The sequence below is a fragment of the Anomaloglossus baeobatrachus genome, unplaced genomic scaffold (genome assembly GCF_048569485.1).
Source record: "Anomaloglossus baeobatrachus isolate aAnoBae1 unplaced genomic scaffold, aAnoBae1.hap1 Scaffold_3730, whole genome shotgun sequence".
NCBI lineage: Eukaryota > Metazoa > Chordata > Amphibia > Anura > Aromobatidae > Anomaloglossus > Anomaloglossus baeobatrachus.
In genome coordinates, this window is record NW_027443077.1 from 26674 (window position 1) to 48455 (window position 21782).

Sequence of the window (21782 nt, forward strand, 5' to 3'; positions counted from 1 at the left end):
GAAAGTCAAAAGTGTGAAAGATAAAAAACAAAAGGAGGAAGTGTGAAAAGTGAATGGGCCAAATTGAGGTGCATATGAAGACGTATGCTTTCTTCCAATTCATTAAATCGGGCTAATATGAATCAGGTGAATTGAGTTCTGCTTTTGGAAACTGGGTTAAGAAGGGGTGCACCGTTCCTGGAGGTACTGCAATACCAGGTCAATGCGTGGAGTGGACAGAGCAAGCTCTTTTTCCATCTCCCTGTTCTAAAAATCCATTTAATATATGGTCCCCAGATAGGGGACGTATCAGATATTAAACTGATAAGAACAGATACTACACTTGATCTTAGCCAAAAGGCCGAGAAGCGATAACCAGAATTGGTTTGGGCCTCGAGTGGCACCCTGGCCTATGCCGGACACATCTTAGGGAGAGAGAGCGAGAGGGAGACAAACCCACGCCTACACAAGACATTTTGTCACCCAAGCCAACCCTTGAAAAGGCTGCTTTGCAGAGCCAAAACAAGAAGAATGGTGCGTTTTGCAGCCGCCGCCCACTGCAATGAATCTGAATAACTCCTCCTTTAGGGCGCAAGCAACTCCCCTCCCCCTTGCAGTCTTTCCAATTCACGATACAAAAAGACGGACAGGACAGGTTGCCTGACTTTCCGTCACTGCCACCCTTTGCCATCCTTACCCGTAGAAAGCCCTTTCATCATCCCCAAACCCTAATCTTTTCCCTTTCCTTCCCAGCCCCCAAACCCTGCCCTCTGTACCTTTCTCACCACCCGCTTCCCTTCTCCTGTCATCCCCCTACCACCCGGGAAAAAAAGAGATTGCCCCCTCCTTCCACTAGCCCACCCTCCCACCCAAAGAACAACTTCTTCTGCGCAGCTTGTTTTCTAGGCAGCAGCGCTATTGTGATGTCATCGGGGGGCATTGTGACAAGCCGCCAGTGTTCCGTCTCTTCATGTTGTGCACAGTTCAAACGGAAAATACATCAACAGGCAGACTACAGAAAAGCTTACTATCAAAGGTTAGAGGGGGGCTTTCTCAGAGGGCTTTTTACAGTTTTTCTATTCCCAATTAGCCGTTTAAGTGTACTTATTGAAAGTAGTAATTCTTTCATAGGCCGCCCTTTCTTAGTATTTGACGTTCCTTATATTGCGGTATGAGGCTTCGCAGTAGGTTGCAAACATTCATCACCCATGACTGTCCCCAATTGAGCTCAGAAGCTCAATGTCTATCATGACCTCTCTTTTAGAATGTCCAAGAGCAAGCAAACTATTCCTCCAGGAGAGGGCGCCAACAGACTACTAAAGAGATCATCATTACTCAAAGAAAACCCCAAAAACCAATGCATGATAGGAATAAACAGGTAACTTTCTTTGGAGTGGAAGCGGAGAGATCGCACCAGATGCCAATTCTAGATGTTATCACACCTGTGGTCACTGCAGCAGCAGGTGAATCCACTTTGTCCAAAAGGGATCTATTCCATTCAATTGCAAATGATCTAGATAAGACAGAGAACTGCAGCACGGGGACATAGCCGAGTTGGTCAGGTTGAGTGGTGATGAGTTTGCTATTTGGATGAATAAAGAAAGTCAAAAGTGTGAAAGATAAAAAACAAAAGGAGGAAGTGTGAAAAGTGAATGGGCCAAATTGAGGTGCATATGAAGACGTATGCTTTCTTCCAATTCATTAAATCGGGCTAATATGAATCAGGTGAATTGAGTTCTGCTTTTGGAAACTGGGTTAAGAAGGGGTGCACCGTTCCTGGAGGTACTGCAATACCAGGTCAATGCGTGGAGTGGACAGAGCAAGCTCTTTTTCCATCTCCCTGTTCTAAAAATCCATTTAATATATGGTCCCCAGATAGGGGACGTATCAGATATTAAACTGATAAGAACAGATACTACACTTGATCTTAGCCAAAAGGCCGAGAAGCGATAACCAGAATTGGTTTGGGCCTCGAGTGGCACCCTGGCCTATGCCGGACACATCTTAGGGAGAGAGAGCGAGAGGGAGACAAACCCACGCCTACACAAGACATTTTGTCACCCAAGCCAACCCTTGAAAAGGCTGCTTTGCAGAGCCAAAACAAGAAGAATGGTGCGTTTTGCAGCCGCCGCCCACTGCAATGAATCTGAATAACTCCTCCTTTAGGGCGCAAGCAACTCCCCTCCCCCTTGCAGTCTTTCCAATTCACGATACAAAAAGACGGACAGGACAGGTTGCCTGACTTTCCGTCACTGCCACCCTTTGCCATCCTTACCCGTAGAAAGCCCTTTCATCATCCCCAAACCCTAATCTTTTCCCTTTCCTTCCCAGCCCCCAAACCCTGCCCTCTGTACCTTTCTCACCACCCGCTTCCCTTCTCCTGTCATCCCCCTACCACCCGGGAAAAAAAGAGATTGCCCCCTCCTTCCACTAGCCCACCCTCCCACCCAAAGAACAACTTCTTCTGCGCAGCTTGTTTTCTAGGCAGCAGCGCTATTGTGATGTCATCGGGGGGCATTGTGACAAGCCGCCAGTGTTCCGTCTCTTCATGTTGTGCACAGTTCAAACGGAAAATACATCAACAGGCAGACTACAGAAAAGCTTACTATCAAAGGTTAGAGGGGGGCTTTCTCAGAGGGCTTTTTACAGTTTTTCTATTCCCAATTAGCCGTTTAAGTGTACTTATTGAAAGTAGTAATTCTTTCATAGGCCGCCCTTTCTTAGTATTTGACGTTCCTTATATTGCGGTATGAGGCTTCGCAGTAGGTTGCAAACATTCATCACCCATGACTGTCCCCAATTGAGCTCAGAAGCTCAATGTCTATCATGACCTCTCTTTTAGAATGTCCAAGAGCAAGCAAACTATTCCTCCAGGAGAGGGCGCCAACAGACTACTAAAGAGATCATCATTACTCAAAGAAAACCCCAAAAACCAATGCATGATAGGAATAAACAGGTAACTTTCTTTGGAGTGGAAGCGGAGAGATCGCACCAGATGCCAATTCTAGATGTTATCACACCTGTGGTCACTGCAGCAGCAGGTGAATCCACTTTGTCCAAAAGGGATCTATTCCATTCAATTGCAAATGATCTAGATAAGACAGAGAACTGCAGCACGGGGACATAGCCGAGTTGGTCAGGTTGAGTGGTGATGAGTTTGCTATTTGGATGAATAAAGAAAGTCAAAAGTGTGAAAGATAAAAAACAAAAGGAGGAAGTGTGAAAAGTGAATGGGCCAAATTGAGGTGCATATGAAGACGTATGCTTTCTTCCAATTCATTAAATCGGGCTAATATGAATCAGGTGAATTGAGTTCTGCTTTTGGAAACTGGGTTAAGAAGGGGTGCACCGTTCCTGGAGGTACTGCAATACCAGGTCAATGCGTGGAGTGGACAGAGCAAGCTCTTTTTCCATCTCCCTGTTCTAAAAATCCATTTAATATATGGTCCCCAGATAGGGGACGTATCAGATATTAAACTGATAAGAACAGATTTTTGATTTAATGAAGCTTTCCAAAGCACCACAAAAAATGCATGACCGAAGTCACACCAAAAACAGTGCAAAGGCTAGGATTCGTGTGGACCCCACCGTGAGGAGAGGGTCCCCAAAAATCAACCCCGTCCCTCCGAGCCAGAAGGCCACAGCAAGGGTCAGGGATCTTCGGTGCTCCCCCAAGCCGAAGCCTGGTTGAGCCTTGTCGTTGCTCCCAGCGTCCACCCAGGCATCTTACCCAAGTGGAGTAGAGAGCTACTAGTTGTTGGTTTCGCAGCCAAAACTGCCCGGACCGTCAACCGGTGTTGGTTTCTCAGCCCAAGGCTAACCGGACCTCCAACCGGGTGTTGGTTTCTCAGCCGAAGCTGACCCAGACCTCCAACCGGGTGTTGGTTTCTCAGCCGAAGCTGACCCAGACCTCCAACCGGGTGTTAGTGTCTCAGCCCAAAGCTGACCAGACCTCCGACCGGGATTATAAAAATTTCCCTTCCTAGCCAGAAGGCCGGGATAGGATAATATGCTCAAAAAGTATGAAAAGGCAAGGTACGGTGTGCTACAGAGCCCAAGGCTTGCCGGGGTCCCAAGCCAGCAAGCTCAGACTCACTCCAGGGTCGTCAGTCCTGGGGCACGTTGTACCATAGCCCCCCACCCTTACTCAGTCTAATAGCCTCGATCCTGGTAGGGCCATGTTTTCCTCTAGATGAATATACTATCCACCCAGAGTACTAGCAAGTGCAACCTTCCAGTGTGCATTGTATCATTGTACTAAGGTGGCCTGGAGCTTAAACCACCTCTTCGAACAACACTACACTTGATCTTAGCCAAAAGGCCGAGAAGCGATAACCAGAATTGGTTTGGGCCTCGAGTGGCACCCTGGCCTATGCCGGACACATCTTAGGGAGAGAGAGCGAGAGGGAGACAAACCCACGCCTACACAAGACATTTTGTCACCCAAGCCAACCCTTGAAAAGGCTGCTTTGCAGAGCCAAAACAAGAAGAATGGTGCGTTTTGCAGCCGCCGCCCACTGCAATGAATCTGAATAACTCCTCCTTTAGGGCGCAAGCAACTCCCCTCCCCCTTGCAGTCTTTCCAATTCACGATACAAAAAGACGGACAGGACAGGTTGCCTGACTTTCCGTCACTGCCACCCTTTGCCATCCTTACCCGTAGAAAGCCCTTTCATCATCCCCAAACCCTAATCTTTTCCCTTTCCTTCCCAGCCCCCAAACCCTGCCCTCTGTACCTTTCTCACCACCCGCTTCCCTTCTCCTGTCATCCCCCTACCACCCGGGAAAAAAAGAGATTGCCCCCTCCTTCCACTAGCCCACCCTCCCACCCAAAGAACAACTTCTTCTGCGCAGCTTGTTTTCTAGGCAGCAGCGCTATTGTGATGTCATCGGGGGGCATTGTGACAAGCCGCCAGTGTTCCGTCTCTTCATGTTGTGCACAGTTCAAACGGAAAATACATCAATAGGCAGACTACAGAAAAGCTTACTATCAAAGGTTAGAGGGGGGCTTTCTCAGAGGGCTTTTTACAGTTTTTCTATTCCCAATTAGCCGTTTAAGTGTACTTATTGAAAGTAGTAATTCTTTCATAGGCCGCCCTTTCTTAGTATTTGACGTTCCTTATATTGCGGTATGAGGCTTCGCAGTAGGTTGCAAACATTCATCACCCATGACTGTCCCCAATTGAGCTCAGAAGCTCAATGTCTATCATGACCTCTCTTTTAGAATGTCCAAGAGCAAGCAAACTATTCCTCCAGGAGAGGGCGCCAACAGACTACTAAAGAGATCATCATTACTCAAAGAAAACCCCAAAAACCAATGCATGATAGGAATAAACAGGTAACTTTCTTTGGAGTGGAAGCGGAGAGATCGCACCAGATGCCAATTCTAGATGTTATCACACCTGTGGTCACTGCAGCAGCAGGTGAATCCACTTTGTCCAAAAGGGATCTATTCCATTCAATTGCAAATGATCTAGATAAGACAGAGAACTGCAGCACGGGGACATAGCCGAGTTGGTCAGGTTGAGTGGTGATGAGTTTGCTATTTGGATGAATAAAGAAAGTCAAAAGTGTGAAAGATAAAAAACAAAAGGAGGAAGTGTGAAAAGTGAATGGGCCAAATTGAGGTGCATATGAAGACGTATGCTTTCTTCCAATTCATTAAATCGGGCTAATATGAATCAGGTGAATTGAGTTCTGCTTTTGGAAACTGGGTTAAGAAGGGGTGCACCGTTCCTGGAGGTACTGCAATACCAGGTCAATGCGTGGAGTGGACAGAGCAAGCTCTTTTTCCATCTCCCTGTTCTAAAAATCCATTTAATATATGGTCCCCAGATAGGGGACGTATCAGATATTAAACTGATAAGAACAGATACTACACTTGATCTTAGCCAAAAGGCCGAGAAGCGATAACCAGAATTGGTTTGGGCCTCGAGTGGCACCCTGGCCTATGCCGGACACATCTTAGGGAGAGAGAGCGAGAGGGAGACAAACCCACGCCTACACAAGACATTTTGTCACCCAAGCCAACCCTTGAAAAGGCTGCTTTGCAGAGCCAAAACAAGAAGAATGGTGCGTTTTGCAGCCGCCGCCCACTGCAATGAATCTGAATAACTCCTCCTTTAGGGCGCAAGCAACTCCCCTCCCCCTTGCAGTCTTTCCAATTCACGATACAAAAAGACGGACAGGACAGGTTGCCTGACTTTCCGTCACTGCCACCCTTTGCCATCCTTACCCGTAGAAAGCCCTTTCATCATCCCCAAACCCTAATCTTTTCCCTTTCCTTCCCAGCCCCCAAACCCTGCCCTCTGTACCTTTCTCACCACCCGCTTCCCTTCTCCTGTCATCCCCCTACCACCCGGGAAAAAAAGAGATTGCCCCCTCCTTCCACTAGCCCACCCTCCCACCCAAAGAACAACTTCTTCTGCGCAGCTTGTTTTCTAGGCAGCAGCGCTATTGTGATGTCATCGGGGGGCATTGTGACAAGCCGCCAGTGTTCCGTCTCTTCATGTTGTGCACAGTTCAAACGGAAAATACATCAACAGGCAGACTACAGAAAAGCTTACTATCAAAGGTTAGAGGGGGGCTTTCTCAGAGGGCTTTTTACAGTTTTTCTATTCCCAATTAGCCGTTTAAGTGTACTTATTGAAAGTAGTAATTCTTTCATAGGCCGCCCTTTCTTAGTATTTGACGTTCCTTATATTGCGGTATGAGGCTTCGCAGTAGGTTGCAAACATTCATCACCCATGACTGTCCCCAATTGAGCTCAGAAGCTCAATGTCTATCATGACCTCTCTTTTAGAATGTCCAAGAGCAAGCAAACTATTCCTCCAGGAGAGGGCGCCAACAGACTACTAAAGAGATCATCATTACTCAAAGAAAACCCCAAAAACCAATGCATGATAGGAATAAACAGGTAACTTTCTTTGGAGTGGAAGCGGAGAGATCGCACCAGATGCCAATTCTAGATGTTATCACACCTGTGGTCACTGCAGCAGCAGGTGAATCCACTTTGTCCAAAAGGGATCTATTCCATTCAATTGCAAATGATCTAGATAAGACAGAGAACTGCAGCACGGGGACATAGCCGAGTTGGTCAGGTTGAGTGGTGATGAGTTTGCTATTTGGATGAATAAAGAAAGTCAAAAGTGTGAAAGATAAAAAACAAAAGGAGGAAGTGTGAAAAGTGAATGGGCCAAATTGAGGTGCATATGAAGACGTATGCTTTCTTCCAATTCATTAAATCGGGCTAATATGAATCAGGTGAATTGAGTTCTGCTTTTGGAAACTGGGTTAAGAAGGGGTGCACCGTTCCTGGAGGTACTGCAATACCAGGTCAATGCGTGGAGTGGACAGAGCAAGCTCTTTTTCCATCTCCCTGTTCTAAAAATCCATTTAATATATGGTCCCCAGATAGGGGACGTATCAGATATTAAACTGATAAGAACAGATACTACACTTGATCTTAGCCAAAAGGCCGAGAAGCGATAACCAGAATTGGTTTGGGCCTCGAGTGGCACCCTGGCCTATGCCGGACACATCTTAGGGAGAGAGAGCGAGAGGGAGACAAACCCACGCCTACACAAGACATTTTGTCACCCAAGCCAACCCTTGAAAAGGCTGCTTTGCAGAGCCAAAACAAGAAGAATGGTGCGTTTTGCAGCCGCCGCCCACTGCAATGAATCTGAATAACTCCTCCTTTAGGGCGCAAGCAACTCCCCTCCCCCTTGCAGTCTTTCCAATTCACGATACAAAAAGACGGACAGGACAGGTTGCCTGACTTTCCGTCACTGCCACCCTTTGCCATCCTTACCCGTAGAAAGCCCTTTCATCATCCCCAAACCCTAATCTTTTCCCTTTCCTTCCCAGCCCCCAAACCCTGCCCTCTGTACCTTTCTCACCACCCGCTTCCCTTCTCCTGTCATCCCCCTACCACCCGGGAAAAAAAGAGATTGCCCCCTCCTTCCACTAGCCCACCCTCCCACCCAAAGAACAACTTCTTCTGCGCAGCTTGTTTTCTAGGCAGCAGCGCTATTGTGATGTCATCGGGGGGCATTGTGACAAGCCGCCAGTGTTCCGTCTCTTCATGTTGTGCACAGTTCAAACGGAAAATACATCAACAGGCAGACTACAGAAAAGCTTACTATCAAAGGTTAGAGGGGGGCTTTCTCAGAGGGCTTTTTACAGTTTTTCTATTCCCAATTAGCCGTTTAAGTGTACTTATTGAAAGTAGTAATTCTTTCATAGGCCGCCCTTTCTTAGTATTTGACGTTCCTTATATTGCGGTATGAGGCTTCGCAGTAGGTTGCAAACATTCATCACCCATGACTGTCCCCAATTGAGCTCAGAAGCTCAATGTCTATCATGACCTCTCTTTTAGAATGTCCAAGAGCAAGCAAACTATTCCTCCAGGAGAGGGCGCCAACAGACTACTAAAGAGATCATCATTACTCAAAGAAAACCCCAAAAACCAATGCATGATAGGAATAAACAGGTAACTTTCTTTGGAGTGGAAGCGGAGAGATCGCACCAGATGCCAATTCTAGATGTTATCACACCTGTGGTCACTGCAGCAGCAGGTGAATCCACTTTGTCCAAAAGGGATCTATTCCATTCAATTGCAAATGATCTAGATAAGACAGAGAACTGCAGCACGGGGACATAGCCGAGTTGGTCAGGTTGAGTGGTGATGAGTTTGCTATTTGGATGAATAAAGAAAGTCAAAAGTGTGAAAGATAAAAAACAAAAGGAGGAAGTGTGAAAAGTGAATGGGCCAAATTGAGGTGCATATGAAGACGTATGCTTTCTTCCAATTCATTAAATCGGGCTAATATGAATCAGGTGAATTGAGTTCTGCTTTTGGAAACTGGGTTAAGAAGGGGTGCACCGTTCCTGGAGGTACTGCAATACCAGGTCAATGCGTGGAGTGGACAGAGCAAGCTCTTTTTCCATCTCCCTGTTCTAAAAATCCATTTAATATATGGTCCCCAGATAGGGGACGTATCAGATATTAAACTGATAAGAACAGATACTACACTTGATCTTAGCCAAAAGGCCGAGAAGCGATAACCAGAATTGGTTTGGGCCTCGAGTGGCACCCTGGCCTATGCCGGACACATCTTAGGGAGAGAGAGCGAGAGGGAGACAAACCCACGCCTACACAAGACATTTTGTCACCCAAGCCAACCCTTGAAAAGGCTGCTTTGCAGAGCCAAAACAAGAAGAATGGTGCGTTTTGCAGCCGCCGCCCACTGCAATGAATCTGAATAACTCCTCCTTTAGGGCGCAAGCAACTCCCCTCCCCCTTGCAGTCTTTCCAATTCACGATACAAAAAGACGGACAGGACAGGTTGCCTGACTTTCCGTCACTGCCACCCTTTGCCATCCTTACCCGTAGAAAGCCCTTTCATCATCCCCAAACCCTAATCTTTTCCCTTTCCTTCCCAGCCCCCAAACCCTGCCCTCTGTACCTTTCTCACCACCCGCTTCCCTTCTCCTGTCATCCCCCTACCACCCGGGAAAAAAAGAGATTGCCCCCTCCTTCCACTAGCCCACCCTCCCACCCAAAGAACAACTTCTTCTGCGCAGCTTGTTTTCTAGGCAGCAGCGCTATTGTGATGTCATCGGGGGGCATTGTGACAAGCCGCCAGTGTTCCGTCTCTTCATGTTGTGCACAGTTCAAACGGAAAATACATCAACAGGCAGACTACAGAAAAGCTTACTATCAAAGGTTAGAGGGGGGCTTTCTCAGAGGGCTTTTTACAGTTTTTCTATTCCCAATTAGCCGTTTAAGTGTACTTATTGAAAGTAGTAATTCTTTCATAGGCCGCCCTTTCTTAGTATTTGACGTTCCTTATATTGCGGTATGAGGCTTCGCAGTAGGTTGCAAACATTCATCACCCATGACTGTCCCCAATTGAGCTCAGAAGCTCAATGTCTATCATGACCTCTCTTTTAGAATGTCCAAGAGCAAGCAAACTATTCCTCCAGGAGAGGGCGCCAACAGACTACTAAAGAGATCATCATTACTCAAAGAAAACCCCAAAAACCAATGCATGATAGGAATAAACAGGTAACTTTCTTTGGAGTGGAAGCGGAGAGATCGCACCAGATGCCAATTCTAGATGTTATCACACCTGTGGTCACTGCAGCAGCAGGTGAATCCACTTTGTCCAAAAGGGATCTATTCCATTCAATTGCAAATGATCTAGATAAGACAGAGAACTGCAGCACGGGGACATAGCCGAGTTGGTCAGGTTGAGTGGTGATGAGTTTGCTATTTGGATGAATAAAGAAAGTCAAAAGTGTGAAAGATAAAAAACAAAAGGAGGAAGTGTGAAAAGTGAATGGGCCAAATTGAGGTGCATATGAAGACGTATGCTTTCTTCCAATTCATTAAATCGGGCTAATATGAATCAGGTGAATTGAGTTCTGCTTTTGGAAACTGGGTTAAGAAGGGGTGCACCGTTCCTGGAGGTACTGCAATACCAGGTCAATGCGTGGAGTGGACAGAGCAAGCTCTTTTTCCATCTCCCTGTTCTAAAAATCCATTTAATATATGGTCCCCAGATAGGGGACGTATCAGATATTAAACTGATAAGAACAGATACTACACTTGATCTTAGCCAAAAGGCCGAGAAGCGATAACCAGAATTGGTTTGGGCCTCGAGTGGCACCCTGGCCTATGCCGGACACATCTTAGGGAGAGAGAGCGAGAGGGAGACAAACCCACGCCTACACAAGACATTTTGTCACCCAAGCCAACCCTTGAAAAGGCTGCTTTGCAGAGCCAAAACAAGAAGAATGGTGCGTTTTGCAGCCGCCGCCCACTGCAATGAATCTGAATAACTCCTCCTTTAGGGCGCAAGCAACTCCCCTCCCCCTTGCAGTCTTTCCAATTCACGATACAAAAAGACGGACAGGACAGGTTGCCTGACTTTCCGTCACTGCCACCCTTTGCCATCCTTACCCGTAGAAAGCCCTTTCATCATCCCCAAACCCTAATCTTTTCCCTTTCCTTCCCAGCCCCCAAACCCTGCCCTCTGTACCTTTCTCACCACCCGCTTCCCTTCTCCTGTCATCCCCCTACCACCCGGGAAAAAAAGAGATTGCCCCCTCCTTCCACTAGCCCACCCTCCCACCCAAAGAACAACTTCTTCTGCGCAGCTTGTTTTCTAGGCAGCAGCGCTATTGTGATGTCATCGGGGGGCATTGTGACAAGCCGCCAGTGTTCCGTCTCTTCATGTTGTGCACAGTTCAAACGGAAAATACATCAACAGGCAGACTACAGAAAAGCTTACTATCAAAGGTTAGAGGGGGGCTTTCTCAGAGGGCTTTTTACAGTTTTTCTATTCCCAATTAGCCGTTTAAGTGTACTTATTGAAAGTAGTAATTCTTTCATAGGCCGCCCTTTCTTAGTATTTGACGTTCCTTATATTGCGGTATGAGGCTTCGCAGTAGGTTGCAAACATTCATCACCCATGACTGTCCCCAATTGAGCTCAGAAGCTCAATGTCTATCATGACCTCTCTTTTAGAATGTCCAAGAGCAAGCAAACTATTCCTCCAGGAGAGGGCGCCAACAGACTACTAAAGAGATCATCATTACTCAAAGAAAACCCCAAAAACCAATGCATGATAGGAATAAACAGGTAACTTTCTTTGGAGTGGAAGCGGAGAGATCGCACCAGATGCCAATTCTAGATGTTATCACACCTGTGGTCACTGCAGCAGCAGGTGAATCCACTTTGTCCAAAAGGGATCTATTCCATTCAATTGCAAATGATCTAGATAAGACAGAGAACTGCAGCACGGGGACATAGCCGAGTTGGTCAGGTTGAGTGGTGATGAGTTTGCTATTTGGATGAATAAAGAAAGTCAAAAGTGTGAAAGATAAAAAACAAAAGGAGGAAGTGTGAAAAGTGAATGGGCCAAATTGAGGTGCATATGAAGACGTATGCTTTCTTCCAAGTCATTAAATCGGGCTAATATGAATCAGGTGAATTGAGTTCTGCTTTTGGAAACTGGGTTAAGAAGGGGTGCACCGTTCCTGGAGGTACTGCAATACCAGGTCAATGCGTGGAGTGGACAGAGCAAGCTCTTTTTCCATCTCCCTGTTCTAAAAATCCATTTAATATATGGTCCCCAGATAGGGGACGTATCAGATATTAAACTGATAAGAACAGATACTACACTTGATCTTAGCCAAAAGGCCGAGAAGCGATAACCAGAATTGGTTTGGGCCTCGAGTGGCACCCTGGCCTATGCCGGACACATCTTAGGGAGAGAGAGCGAGAGGGAGACAAACCCACGCCTACACAAGACATTTTGTCACCCAAGCCAACCCTTGAAAAGGCTGCTTTGCAGAGCCAAAACAAGAAGAATGGTGCGTTTTGCAGCCGCCGCCCACTGCAATGAATCTGAATAACTCCTCCTTTAGGGCGCAAGCAACTCCCCTCCCCCTTGCAGTCTTTCCAATTCACGATACAAAAAGACGGACAGGACAGGTTGCCTGACTTTCCGTCACTGCCACCCTTTGCCATCCTTACCCGTAGAAAGCCCTTTCATCATCCCCAAACCCTAATCTTTTCCCTTTCCTTCCCAGCCCCCAAACCCTGCCCTCTGTACCTTTCTCACCACCCGCTTCCCTTCTCCTGTCATCCCCCTACCACCCGGGAAAAAAAGAGATTGCCCCCTCCTTCCACTAGCCCACCCTCCCACCCAAAGAACAACTTCTTCTGCGCAGCTTGTTTTCTAGGCAGCAGCGCTATTGTGATGTCATCGGGGGGCATTGTGACAAGCCGCCAGTGTTCCGTCTCTTCATGTTGTGCACAGTTCAAACGGAAAATACATCAACAGGCAGACTACAGAAAAGCTTACTATCAAAGGTTAGAGGGGGGCTTTCTCAGAGGGCTTTTTACAGTTTTTCTATTCCCAATTAGCCGTTTAAGTGTACTTATTGAAAGTAGTAATTCTTTCATAGGCCGCCCTTTCTTAGTATTTGACGTTCCTTATATTGCGGTATGAGGCTTCGCAGTAGGTTGCAAACATTCATCACCCATGACTGTCCCCAATTGAGCTCAGAAGCTCAATGTCTATCATGACCTCTCTTTTAGAATGTCCAAGAGCAAGCAAACTATTCCTCCAGGAGAGGGCGCCAACAGACTACTAAAGAGATCATCATTACTCAAAGAAAACCCCAAAAACCAATGCATGATAGGAATAAACAGGTAACTTTCTTTGGAGTGGAAGCGGAGAGATCGCACCAGATGCCAATTCTAGATGTTATCACACCTGTGGTCACTGCAGCAGCAGGTGAATCCACTTTGTCCAAAAGGGATCTATTCCATTCAATTGCAAATGATCTAGATAAGACAGAGAACTGCAGCACGGGGACATAGCCGAGTTGGTCAGGTTGAGTGGTGATGAGTTTGCTATTTGGATGAATAAAGAAAGTCAAAAGTGTGAAAGATAAAAAACAAAAGGAGGAAGTGTGAAAAGTGAATGGGCCAAATTGAGGTGCATATGAAGACGTATGCTTTCTTCCAATTCATTAAATCGGGCTAATATGAATCAGGTGAATTGAGTTCTGCTTTTGGAAACTGGGTTAAGAAGGGGTGCACCGTTCCTGGAGGTACTGCAATACCAGGTCAATGCGTGGAGTGGACAGAGCAAGCTCTTTTTCCATCTCCCTGTTCTAAAAATCCATTTAATATATGGTCCCCAGATAGGGGACGTATCAGATATTAAACTGATAAGAACAGATACTACACTTGATCTTAGCCAAAAGGCCGAGAAGCGATAACCAGAATTGGTTTGGGCCTCGAGTGGCACCCTGGCCTATGCCGGACACATCTTAGGGAGAGAGAGCGAGAGGGAGACAAACCCACGCCTACACAAGACATTTTGTCACCCAAGCCAACCCTTGAAAAGGCTGCTTTGCAGAGCCAAAACAAGAAGAATGGTGCGTTTTGCAGCCGCCGCCCACTGCAATGAATCTGAATAACTCCTCCTTTAGGGCGCAAGCAACTCCCCTCCCCCTTGCAGTCTTTCCAATTCACGATACAAAAAGACGGACAGGACAGGTTGCCTGACTTTCCGTCACTGCCACCCTTTGCCATCCTTACCCGTAGAAAGCCCTTTCATCATCCCCAAACCCTAATCTTTTCCCTTTCCTTCCCAGCCCCCAAACCCTGCCCTCTGTACCTTTCTCACCACCCGCTTCCCTTCTCCTGTCATCCCCCTACCACCCGGGAAAAAAAGAGATTGCCCCCTCCTTCCACTAGCCCACCCTCCCACCCAAAGAACAACTTCTTCTGCGCAGCTTGTTTTCTAGGCAGCAGCGCTATTGTGATGTCATCGGGGGGCATTGTGACAAGCCGCCAGTGTTCCGTCTCTTCATGTTGTGCACAGTTCAAACGGAAAATACATCAACAGGCAGACTACAGAAAAGCTTACTATCAAAGGTTAGAGGGGGGCTTTCTCAGAGGGCTTTTTACAGTTTTTCTATTCCCAATTAGCCGTTTAAGTGTACTTATTGAAAGTAGTAATTCTTTCATAGGCCGCCCTTTCTTAGTATTTGACGTTCCTTATATTGCGGTATGAGGCTTCGCAGTAGGTTGCAAACATTCATCACCCATGACTGTCCCCAATTGAGCTCAGAAGCTCAATGTCTATCATGACCTCTCTTTTAGAATGTCAAAGAGCAAGCAAACTATTCCTCCAGGAGAGGGCGCCAACAGACTACTAAAGAGATCATCATTACTCAAAGAAAACCCCAAAAACCAATGCATGATAGGAATAAACAGGTAACTTTCTTTGGAGTGGAAGCGGAGAGATCGCACCAGATGCCAATTCTAGATGTTATCACACCTGTGGTCACTGCAGCAGCAGGTGAATCCACTTTGTCCAAAAGGGATCTATTCCATTCAATTGCAAATGATCTAGATAAGACAGAGAACTGCAGCACGGGGACATAGCCGAGTTGGTCAGGTTGAGTGGTGATGAGTTTGCTATTTGGATGAATAAAGAAAGTCAAAAGTGTGAAAGATAAAAAACAAAAGGAGGAAGTGTGAAAAGTGAATGGGCCAAATTGAGGTGCATATGAAGACGTATGCTTTCTTCCAATTCATTAAATCGGGCTAATATGAATCAGGTGAATTGAGTTCTGCTTTTGGAAACTGGGTTAAGAAGGGGTGCACCGTTCCTGGAGGTACTGCAATACCAGGTCAATGCGTGGAGTGGACAGAGCAAGCTCTTTTTCCATCTCCCTGTTCTAAAAATCCATTTAATATATGGTCCCCAGATAGGGGACGTATCAGATATTAAACTGATAAGAACAGATTTTTGATTTAATGAAGCTTTCCAAAGCACCACAAAAAATGCATGACCGAAGTCACACCAAAAACAGTGCAAAGGCTAGGATTCGTGTGGACCCCACCGTGAGGAGAGAGTCCCCAAAAATCAACCCCGTCCCTCCGAGCCAGAAGGCCACAGCAAGGGTCAGGGATCTTCGGTGCTCCCCCAAGCCGAAGCCTGGTTGAGCCTTGTCGTTGCTCCCAGCGTCCACCCAGGCATCTTACCCAAGTGGAGTAGAGAGCTACTAGTTGTTGGTTTCGCAGCCGAAACTGCCCGGACCGTCAACCGGTGTTGGTTTCTCAGCCCAAGGCTAACCGGACCTCCAACCGGGTGTTGGTTTCTCAGCCGAAGCTGACCCAGACCTCCAACCGGGTGTTGGTTTCTCAGCCGAAGCTGACCCGGACCTCCAACCGGGTGTTAGTTTCTCAGCCCAAAGCTGACCAGACCTCCGACCGGGATTATAAAAATTTCCCTTCCTAGCCAGAAGGCCGGGATAGGGTAATATGCTCATAAAGTATGAAAAGGCAAAGTACGGTGTGCTACAGAGCCCAAGGCTTGCCGGGGTCCCAAGCCAGCAAGCTCAGACTCACTCCAGGGTCGTCAGTCCTGGGGCACGTTGTACCATAGCCCCCCACCCTTACTCAGTCTAATAGCCTCGATCCTGGTAGGGCCATGTTTTCCACTAGATGAATATACTATCCACCCAGAGTACTAGCAAGCGCAACCTTCCAGTGTGCATTGTATCATTGTACTAAGGTGGCCTGGAGCTTAAACCACCTCTTCGAACAACACTACACTTGATCTTAGCCAAAAGGCCGAGAAGCGATAACCAGAATTGGTTTGGGCCTCGAGTGGCACCCTGGCCTATGCCGGACACATCTTAGGGAGAGAGAGCGAGAGGGAGACAAACCCACGCCTACACAAGACATTTTGTCACCCAAGCCAACCCTTGAAAAGGCTGCTTTGCAGAGCCAAAACAAGAAGAATGGTGCGTTTTGCAGCCGCCGCCCACTGCAATGAATCTGAATAACTCCTCCTTTAGGGCGCAAGCAACTCCCCTCCCCCTTGCAGTCTTTCCAATTCACGATACAAAAAGACGGACAGGACAGGTTGCCTGACTTTCCGTCACTGCCACCCTTTGCCATCCTTACCCGTAGAAAGCCCTTTCATCATCCCCAAACCCTAATCTTTTCCCTTTCCTTCCCAGCCCCCAAACCCTGCCCTCTGTACCTTTCTCACCACCCGCTTCCCTTCTCCTGTCATCCCCCTACCACCCGGGAAAAAAAGAGATTGCCCCCTCCTTCCACTAGCCCACCCTCCCACCCAAAGAACAACTTCTTCTGCGCAGCTTGTTTTCTAGGCAGCAGCGCTATTGTGATGTCATCGGGGGGCATTGTGACAAGCCGCCAGTGTTCCGTCTCTTCATGTTGTGCACAGTTCAAACGGAAAATACATCAACAGGCAGACTACAGAAAAGCTTACTATCAAAGGTTAGAGGGGGGCTTTCTCAGAGGGCTTTTTACAGTTTTTCTATTCCCAATTAGCCGTTTAAGTGTACTTATTGAAAGTAGTAATTCTTTCATAGGCCGCCCTTTCTTAGTATTTGACGTTCCTTATATTGCGGTATGAGGCTTCGCAGTAGGTTGCAAACATTCATCACCCATGACTGTCCCCAATTGAGCTCAGAAGCTCAATGTCTATCATGACCTCTCTTTTAGAATGTCCAAGAGCAAGCAAACTATTCCTCCAGGAGAGGGCGCCAACAGACTACTAAAGAGATCATCATTACTCAAAGAAAACCCCAAAAACCAATGCATGATAGGAATAAACAGGTAACTTTCTTTGGAGTGGAAGCGGAGAGATCGCACCAGATGCCAATTCTAGATGTTATCACACCTGTGGTCACTGCAGCAGCAGGTGAATCCACTTTGTCCAAAAGGGATCTATTCCATTCAATTGCAAATGATCTAGATAAGACAGAGAACTGCAGCACGGGGACATAGCCGAGTTGGTCAGGTTGAGTGGTGATGAGTTTGCTATTTGGATGAATAAAGAAAGTCAAAAGTGTGAAAGATAAAAAACAAAAGGAGGAAGTGTGAAAAGTGAATGGGCCAAATTGAGGTGCATATGAAGACGTATGCTTTCTTCCAATTCATTAAATCGGGCTAATATGAATCAGGTGAATTGAGTTCTGCTTTTGGAAACTGGGTTAAGAAGGGGTGCACCGTTCCTGGAGGTACTGCAATACCAGGTCAATGCGTGGAGTGGACAGAGCAAGCTCTTTTTCCATCTCCCTGTTCTAAAAATCCATTTAATATATGGTCCCCAGATAGGGGACGTATCAGATATTAAACTGATAAGAACAGATACTACACTTGATCTTAGCCAAAAGGCCGAGAAGCGATAACCAGAATTGGTTTGGGCCTCGAGTGGCACCCTGGCCTATGCCGGACACATCTTAGGGAGAGAGAGCGAGAGGGAGACAAACCCACGCCTACACAAGACATTTTGTCACCCAAGCCAACCCTTGAAAAGGCTGCTTTGCAGAGCCAAAACAAGAAGAATGGTGCGTTTTGCAGCCGCCGCCCACTGCAATGAATCTGAATAACTCCTCCTTTAGGGCGCAAGCAACTCCCCTCCCCCTTGCAGTCTTTCCAATTCACGATACAAAAAGACGGACAGGACAGGTTGCCTGACTTTCCGTCACTGCCACCCTTTGCCATCCTTACCCGTAGAAAGCCCTTTCATCATCCCCAAACCCTAATCTTTTCCCTTTCCTTCCCAGCCCCCAAACCCTGCCCTCTGTACCTTTCTCACCACCCGCTTCCCTTCTCCTGTCATCCCCCTACCACCCGGGAAAAAAAGAGATTGCCCCCTCCTTCCACTAGCCCACCCTCCCACCCAAAGAACAACTTCTTCTGCGCAGCTTGTTTTCTAGGCAGCAGCGCTATTGTGATGTCATCGGGGGGCATTGTGACAAGCCGCCAGTGTTCCGTCTCTTCATGTTGTGCACAGTTCAAACGGAAAATACATCAACAGGCAGACTACAGAAAAGCTTACTATCAAAGGTTAGAGGGGGGCTTTCTCAGAGGGCTTTTTACAGTTTTTCTATTCCCAATTAGCCGTTTAAGTGTACTTATTGAAAGTAGTAATTCTTTCATAGGCCGCCCTTTCTTAGTATTTGACGTTCCTTATATTGCGGTATGAGGCTTCGCAGTAGGTTGCAAACATTCATCACCCATGACTGTCCCCAATTGAGCTCAGAAGCTCAATGTCTATCATGACCTCTCTTTTAGAATGTCCAAGAGCAAGCAAACTATTCCTCCAGGAGAGGGCGCCAACAGACTACTAAAGAGATCATCATTACTCAAAGAAAACCCCAAAAACCAATGCATGATAGGAATAAACAGGTAACTTTCTTTGGAGTGGAAGCGGAGAGATCGCACCAGATGCCAATTCTAGATGTTATCACACCTGTGGTCACTGCAGCAGCAGGTGAATCCACTTTGTCCAAAAGGGATCTATTCCATTCAATTGCAAATGATCTAGATAAGACAGAGAACTGCAGCACGGGGACATAGCCGAGTTGGTCAGGTTGAGTGGTGATGAGTTTGCTATTTGGATGAATAAAGAAAGTCAAAAGTGTGAAAGATAAAAAACAAAAGGAGGAAGTGTGAAAAGTGAATGGGCCAAATTGAGGTGCATATGAAGACGTATGCTTTCTTCCAATTCATTAAATCGGGCTAATATGAATCAGGTGAATTGAGTTCTGCTTTTGGAAACTGGGTTAAGAAGGGGTGCACCGTTCCTGGAGGTACTGCAATACCAGGTCAATGCGTGGAGTGGACAGAGCAAGCTCTTTTTCCATCTCCCTGTTCTAAAAATCCATTTAATATATGGTCCCCAGATAGGGGACGTATCAGATATTAAACTGATAAGAACAGATACTACACTTGATCTTAGCCAAAAGGCCGAGAAGCGATAACCAGAATTGGTTTGGGCCTCGAGTGGCACCCTGGCCTATGCCGGACACATCTTAGGGAGAGAGAGCGAGAGGGAGACAAACCCACGCCTACACAAGACATTTTGTCACCCAAGCCAACCCTTGAAAAGGCTGCTTTGCAGAGCCAAAACAAGAAGAATGGTGCGTTTTGCAGCCGCCGCCCACTGCAATGAATCTGAATAACTCCTCCTTTAGGGCGCAAGCAACTCCCCTCCCCCTTGCAGTCTTTCCAATTCACGATACAAAAAGACGGACAGGACAGGTTGCCTGACTTTCCGTCACTGCCACCCTTTGCCATCCTTACCCGTAGAAAGCCCTTTCATCATCCCCAAACCCTAATCTTTTCCCTTTCCTTCCCAGCCCCCAAACCCTGCCCTCTGTACCTTTCTCACCACCCGCTTCCCTTCTCCTGTCATCCCCCTACCACCCGGGAAAAAAAGAGATTGCCCCCTCCTTCCACTAGCCCACCCTCCCACCCAAAGAACAACTTCTTCTGCGCAGCTTGTTTTCTAGGCAGCAGCGCTATTGTGATGTCATCGGGGGGCATTGTGACAAGCCGCCAGTGTTCCGTCTCTTCATGTTGTGCACAGTTCAAACGGAAAATACATCAACAGGCAGACTACAGAAAAGCTTACTATCAAAGGTTAGAGGGGGGCTTTCTCAGAGGGCTTTTTACAGTTTTTCTATTCCCAATTAGCCGTTTAAGTGTACTTATTGAAAGTAGTAATTCTTTCATAGGCCGCCCTTTCTTAGTATTTGACGTTCCTTATATTGCGGTATGAGGCTTCGCAGTAGGTTGCAAACATTCATCACCCATGACTGTCCCCAATTGAGCTCAGAAGCTCAATGTCTATCATGACCTCTCTTTTAGAATGTCCAAGAGCAAGCAAACTATTCCTCCAGGAGAGGGCGCCAACAGACTACTAAAGAGATCATCATTACTCAAAGAAAACCCCAAAAACCAATGCATGATAGGAATAAACAGGTAACTTTCTTTGGAGTGGAAGCGGAGAGATCGCACCAGATGCCAATTCTAGATGTTATCACACCTGTGGTCACTGCAGCAGCAGGTGAATCCACTTTGTCCAAAAGGGATCTATTCCATTCAATTGCAAATGATCTAGATAAGACAGAGAACTGCAGCACGGGGACATAGCCGAGTTGGTCAGGTTGAGTGGTGATGAGTTTGCTATTTGGATGAATAAAGAAAGTCAAAAGTGTGAAAGATAAAAAACAAAAGGAGGAAGTGTGAAAAGTGAATGGGCCAAATTGAGGTGCATATGAAGACGTATGCTTTCTTCCAATTCATTAAATCGGGCTAATATGAATCAGGTGAATTGAGTTCTGCTTTTGGAAACTGGGTTAAGAAGGGGTGCACCGTTCCTGGAGGTACTGCAATACCAGGTCAATGCGTGGAGTGGACAGAGCAAGCTCTTTTTCCATCTCCCTGTTCTAAAAATCCATTTAATATATGGTCCCCAGATAGGGGACGTATCAGATATTAAACTGATAAGAACAGATTTTTTGATTTAATGAAGCTTTCCAAAGCACCGCAAAAAATGCATGACCGAAGTCACACCAAAAACAGTGCAAAGGCTAGGATTCGTGTGGACCCCTCCGTGAGGAGAGGGTCCCCAAAAATCAACCCCGTCCCTCCGAGCCAGAAGGCCACAGCAAGGGTCAGGGATCTTCGGTGCTCCCCCAAGCCGAAGCCTGGTTGAGCCTTGTCGTTGCTCCCAGCGTCCACCCAGGCATCTTACCCAAGTGGAGTAGAGAGCTACTAGTTGTTGGTTTCGCAGCCGAAACTGCCCGGACCGTCAACCGGTGTTGGTTTCTCAGCCCAAGGCTAACCGGACCTCCAACCGGGTGTTGGTTTCTCAGCCGAAGCTGACCCGGACCTCCAACCGGGTGTTGGTTTCTCAGCCGAAGCTGACCCGGACCTCCAACCGGGTGTTGGTTTCTCAGCCGAAGCTGACCCGGACCTCCAACCGGGTGTTGGTTTCTCAGCCCAAAGCTGAACGGACCTCCGACCATGATTATAAAAATTTCCCTTCCTAGCCAGAAGGCCGGGATAGAGCAATATGCTCAGAAAGTATGAAAGGGCAAGGTACGGTGTGCTACAGAGCCCAAGGCTTGCCGGGGTCCAAAGCCAGCAAGCTCAGACTCACTCCAGGGTCGTCAATCCTGGGGCACATTGCACCATAGCCCCCACACTTACTCAGTCTAATAGCCTCGATCCTGGTAGGGCCATGGTTTCCTCTAGATGGATATACTATCCTCCCAAAGTACTAACAAGCGCAACCTTCCAGTGTGCATTGCATCATTGTACTAAGGTGGCCGGAGCCTTAAACCACCTTTTCGAACGATACTACACTTGATCTTAGCCAAAAGGCCGAGAAGCGATAACCAGAATTGGTTTGGGCCTCGAGTGGCACCCTGGCCTA

The 21782-nt window shown here is 47.1% G+C and overlaps 13 non-coding genes and 1 pseudogene across 13 annotated transcripts; all 14 read right to left on the reverse strand.

Annotated features, from left to right (window-relative positions):
• Positions 1-161: 161 nt before the first annotated feature.
• Positions 162-352, reverse strand: LOC142274535 (U2 spliceosomal RNA). Its single transcript, XR_012738826.1, has one exon. It is a non-coding gene; the product is annotated as a U2 spliceosomal RNA (small nuclear RNA).
• A 1387-nt stretch (positions 353-1739) lies between these two features.
• On the reverse strand, positions 1740-1930 carry LOC142274536 (U2 spliceosomal RNA). The gene has a single exon (XR_012738827.1). It is a non-coding gene; the product is annotated as a U2 spliceosomal RNA (small nuclear RNA).
• A 1387-nt stretch (positions 1931-3317) lies between these two features.
• LOC142274553 (U2 spliceosomal RNA) lies at positions 3318-3510 on the reverse strand. The gene has a single exon (XR_012738843.1). It is a non-coding gene; the product is annotated as a U2 spliceosomal RNA (small nuclear RNA).
• A 2189-nt stretch (positions 3511-5699) lies between these two features.
• LOC142274537 (U2 spliceosomal RNA) lies at positions 5700-5890 on the reverse strand. Its single transcript, XR_012738828.1, has one exon. It is a non-coding gene; the product is annotated as a U2 spliceosomal RNA (small nuclear RNA).
• A 1387-nt stretch (positions 5891-7277) lies between these two features.
• Positions 7278-7468, reverse strand: LOC142274538 (U2 spliceosomal RNA). The gene has a single exon (XR_012738829.1). It is a non-coding gene; the product is annotated as a U2 spliceosomal RNA (small nuclear RNA).
• Positions 7469-8855: 1387 nt separating this feature from the next.
• Positions 8856-9046, reverse strand: LOC142274539 (U2 spliceosomal RNA). Its single transcript, XR_012738830.1, has one exon. It is a non-coding gene; the product is annotated as a U2 spliceosomal RNA (small nuclear RNA).
• A 1387-nt stretch (positions 9047-10433) lies between these two features.
• On the reverse strand, positions 10434-10624 carry LOC142274540 (U2 spliceosomal RNA). Its single transcript, XR_012738831.1, has one exon. It is a non-coding gene; the product is annotated as a U2 spliceosomal RNA (small nuclear RNA).
• A 1387-nt stretch (positions 10625-12011) lies between these two features.
• LOC142274541 (U2 spliceosomal RNA) lies at positions 12012-12202 on the reverse strand. Its single transcript, XR_012738832.1, has one exon. It is a non-coding gene; the product is annotated as a U2 spliceosomal RNA (small nuclear RNA).
• A 1387-nt stretch (positions 12203-13589) lies between these two features.
• Positions 13590-13780, reverse strand: LOC142274542 (U2 spliceosomal RNA). Its single transcript, XR_012738833.1, has one exon. It is a non-coding gene; the product is annotated as a U2 spliceosomal RNA (small nuclear RNA).
• Positions 13781-15167: 1387 nt separating this feature from the next.
• On the reverse strand, positions 15168-15360 carry LOC142274554 (U2 spliceosomal RNA). Its single transcript, XR_012738844.1, has one exon. It is a non-coding gene; the product is annotated as a U2 spliceosomal RNA (small nuclear RNA).
• A 2189-nt stretch (positions 15361-17549) lies between these two features.
• Positions 17550-17740, reverse strand: LOC142274543 (U2 spliceosomal RNA). The gene has a single exon (XR_012738834.1). It is a non-coding gene; the product is annotated as a U2 spliceosomal RNA (small nuclear RNA).
• Positions 17741-19127: 1387 nt separating this feature from the next.
• On the reverse strand, positions 19128-19318 carry LOC142274545 (U2 spliceosomal RNA). The gene has a single exon (XR_012738835.1). It is a non-coding gene; the product is annotated as a U2 spliceosomal RNA (small nuclear RNA).
• Positions 19319-20705: 1387 nt separating this feature from the next.
• Positions 20706-20903, reverse strand: LOC142274557 (U2 spliceosomal RNA). The gene has a single exon (XR_012738846.1). It is a non-coding gene; the product is annotated as a U2 spliceosomal RNA (small nuclear RNA).
• Positions 20904-21600: 697 nt separating this feature from the next.
• LOC142274560 (U2 spliceosomal RNA) lies at positions 21601-21742 on the reverse strand (annotated as a pseudogene).
• Between the last annotated feature and the right edge of the window lie 40 nt (positions 21743-21782).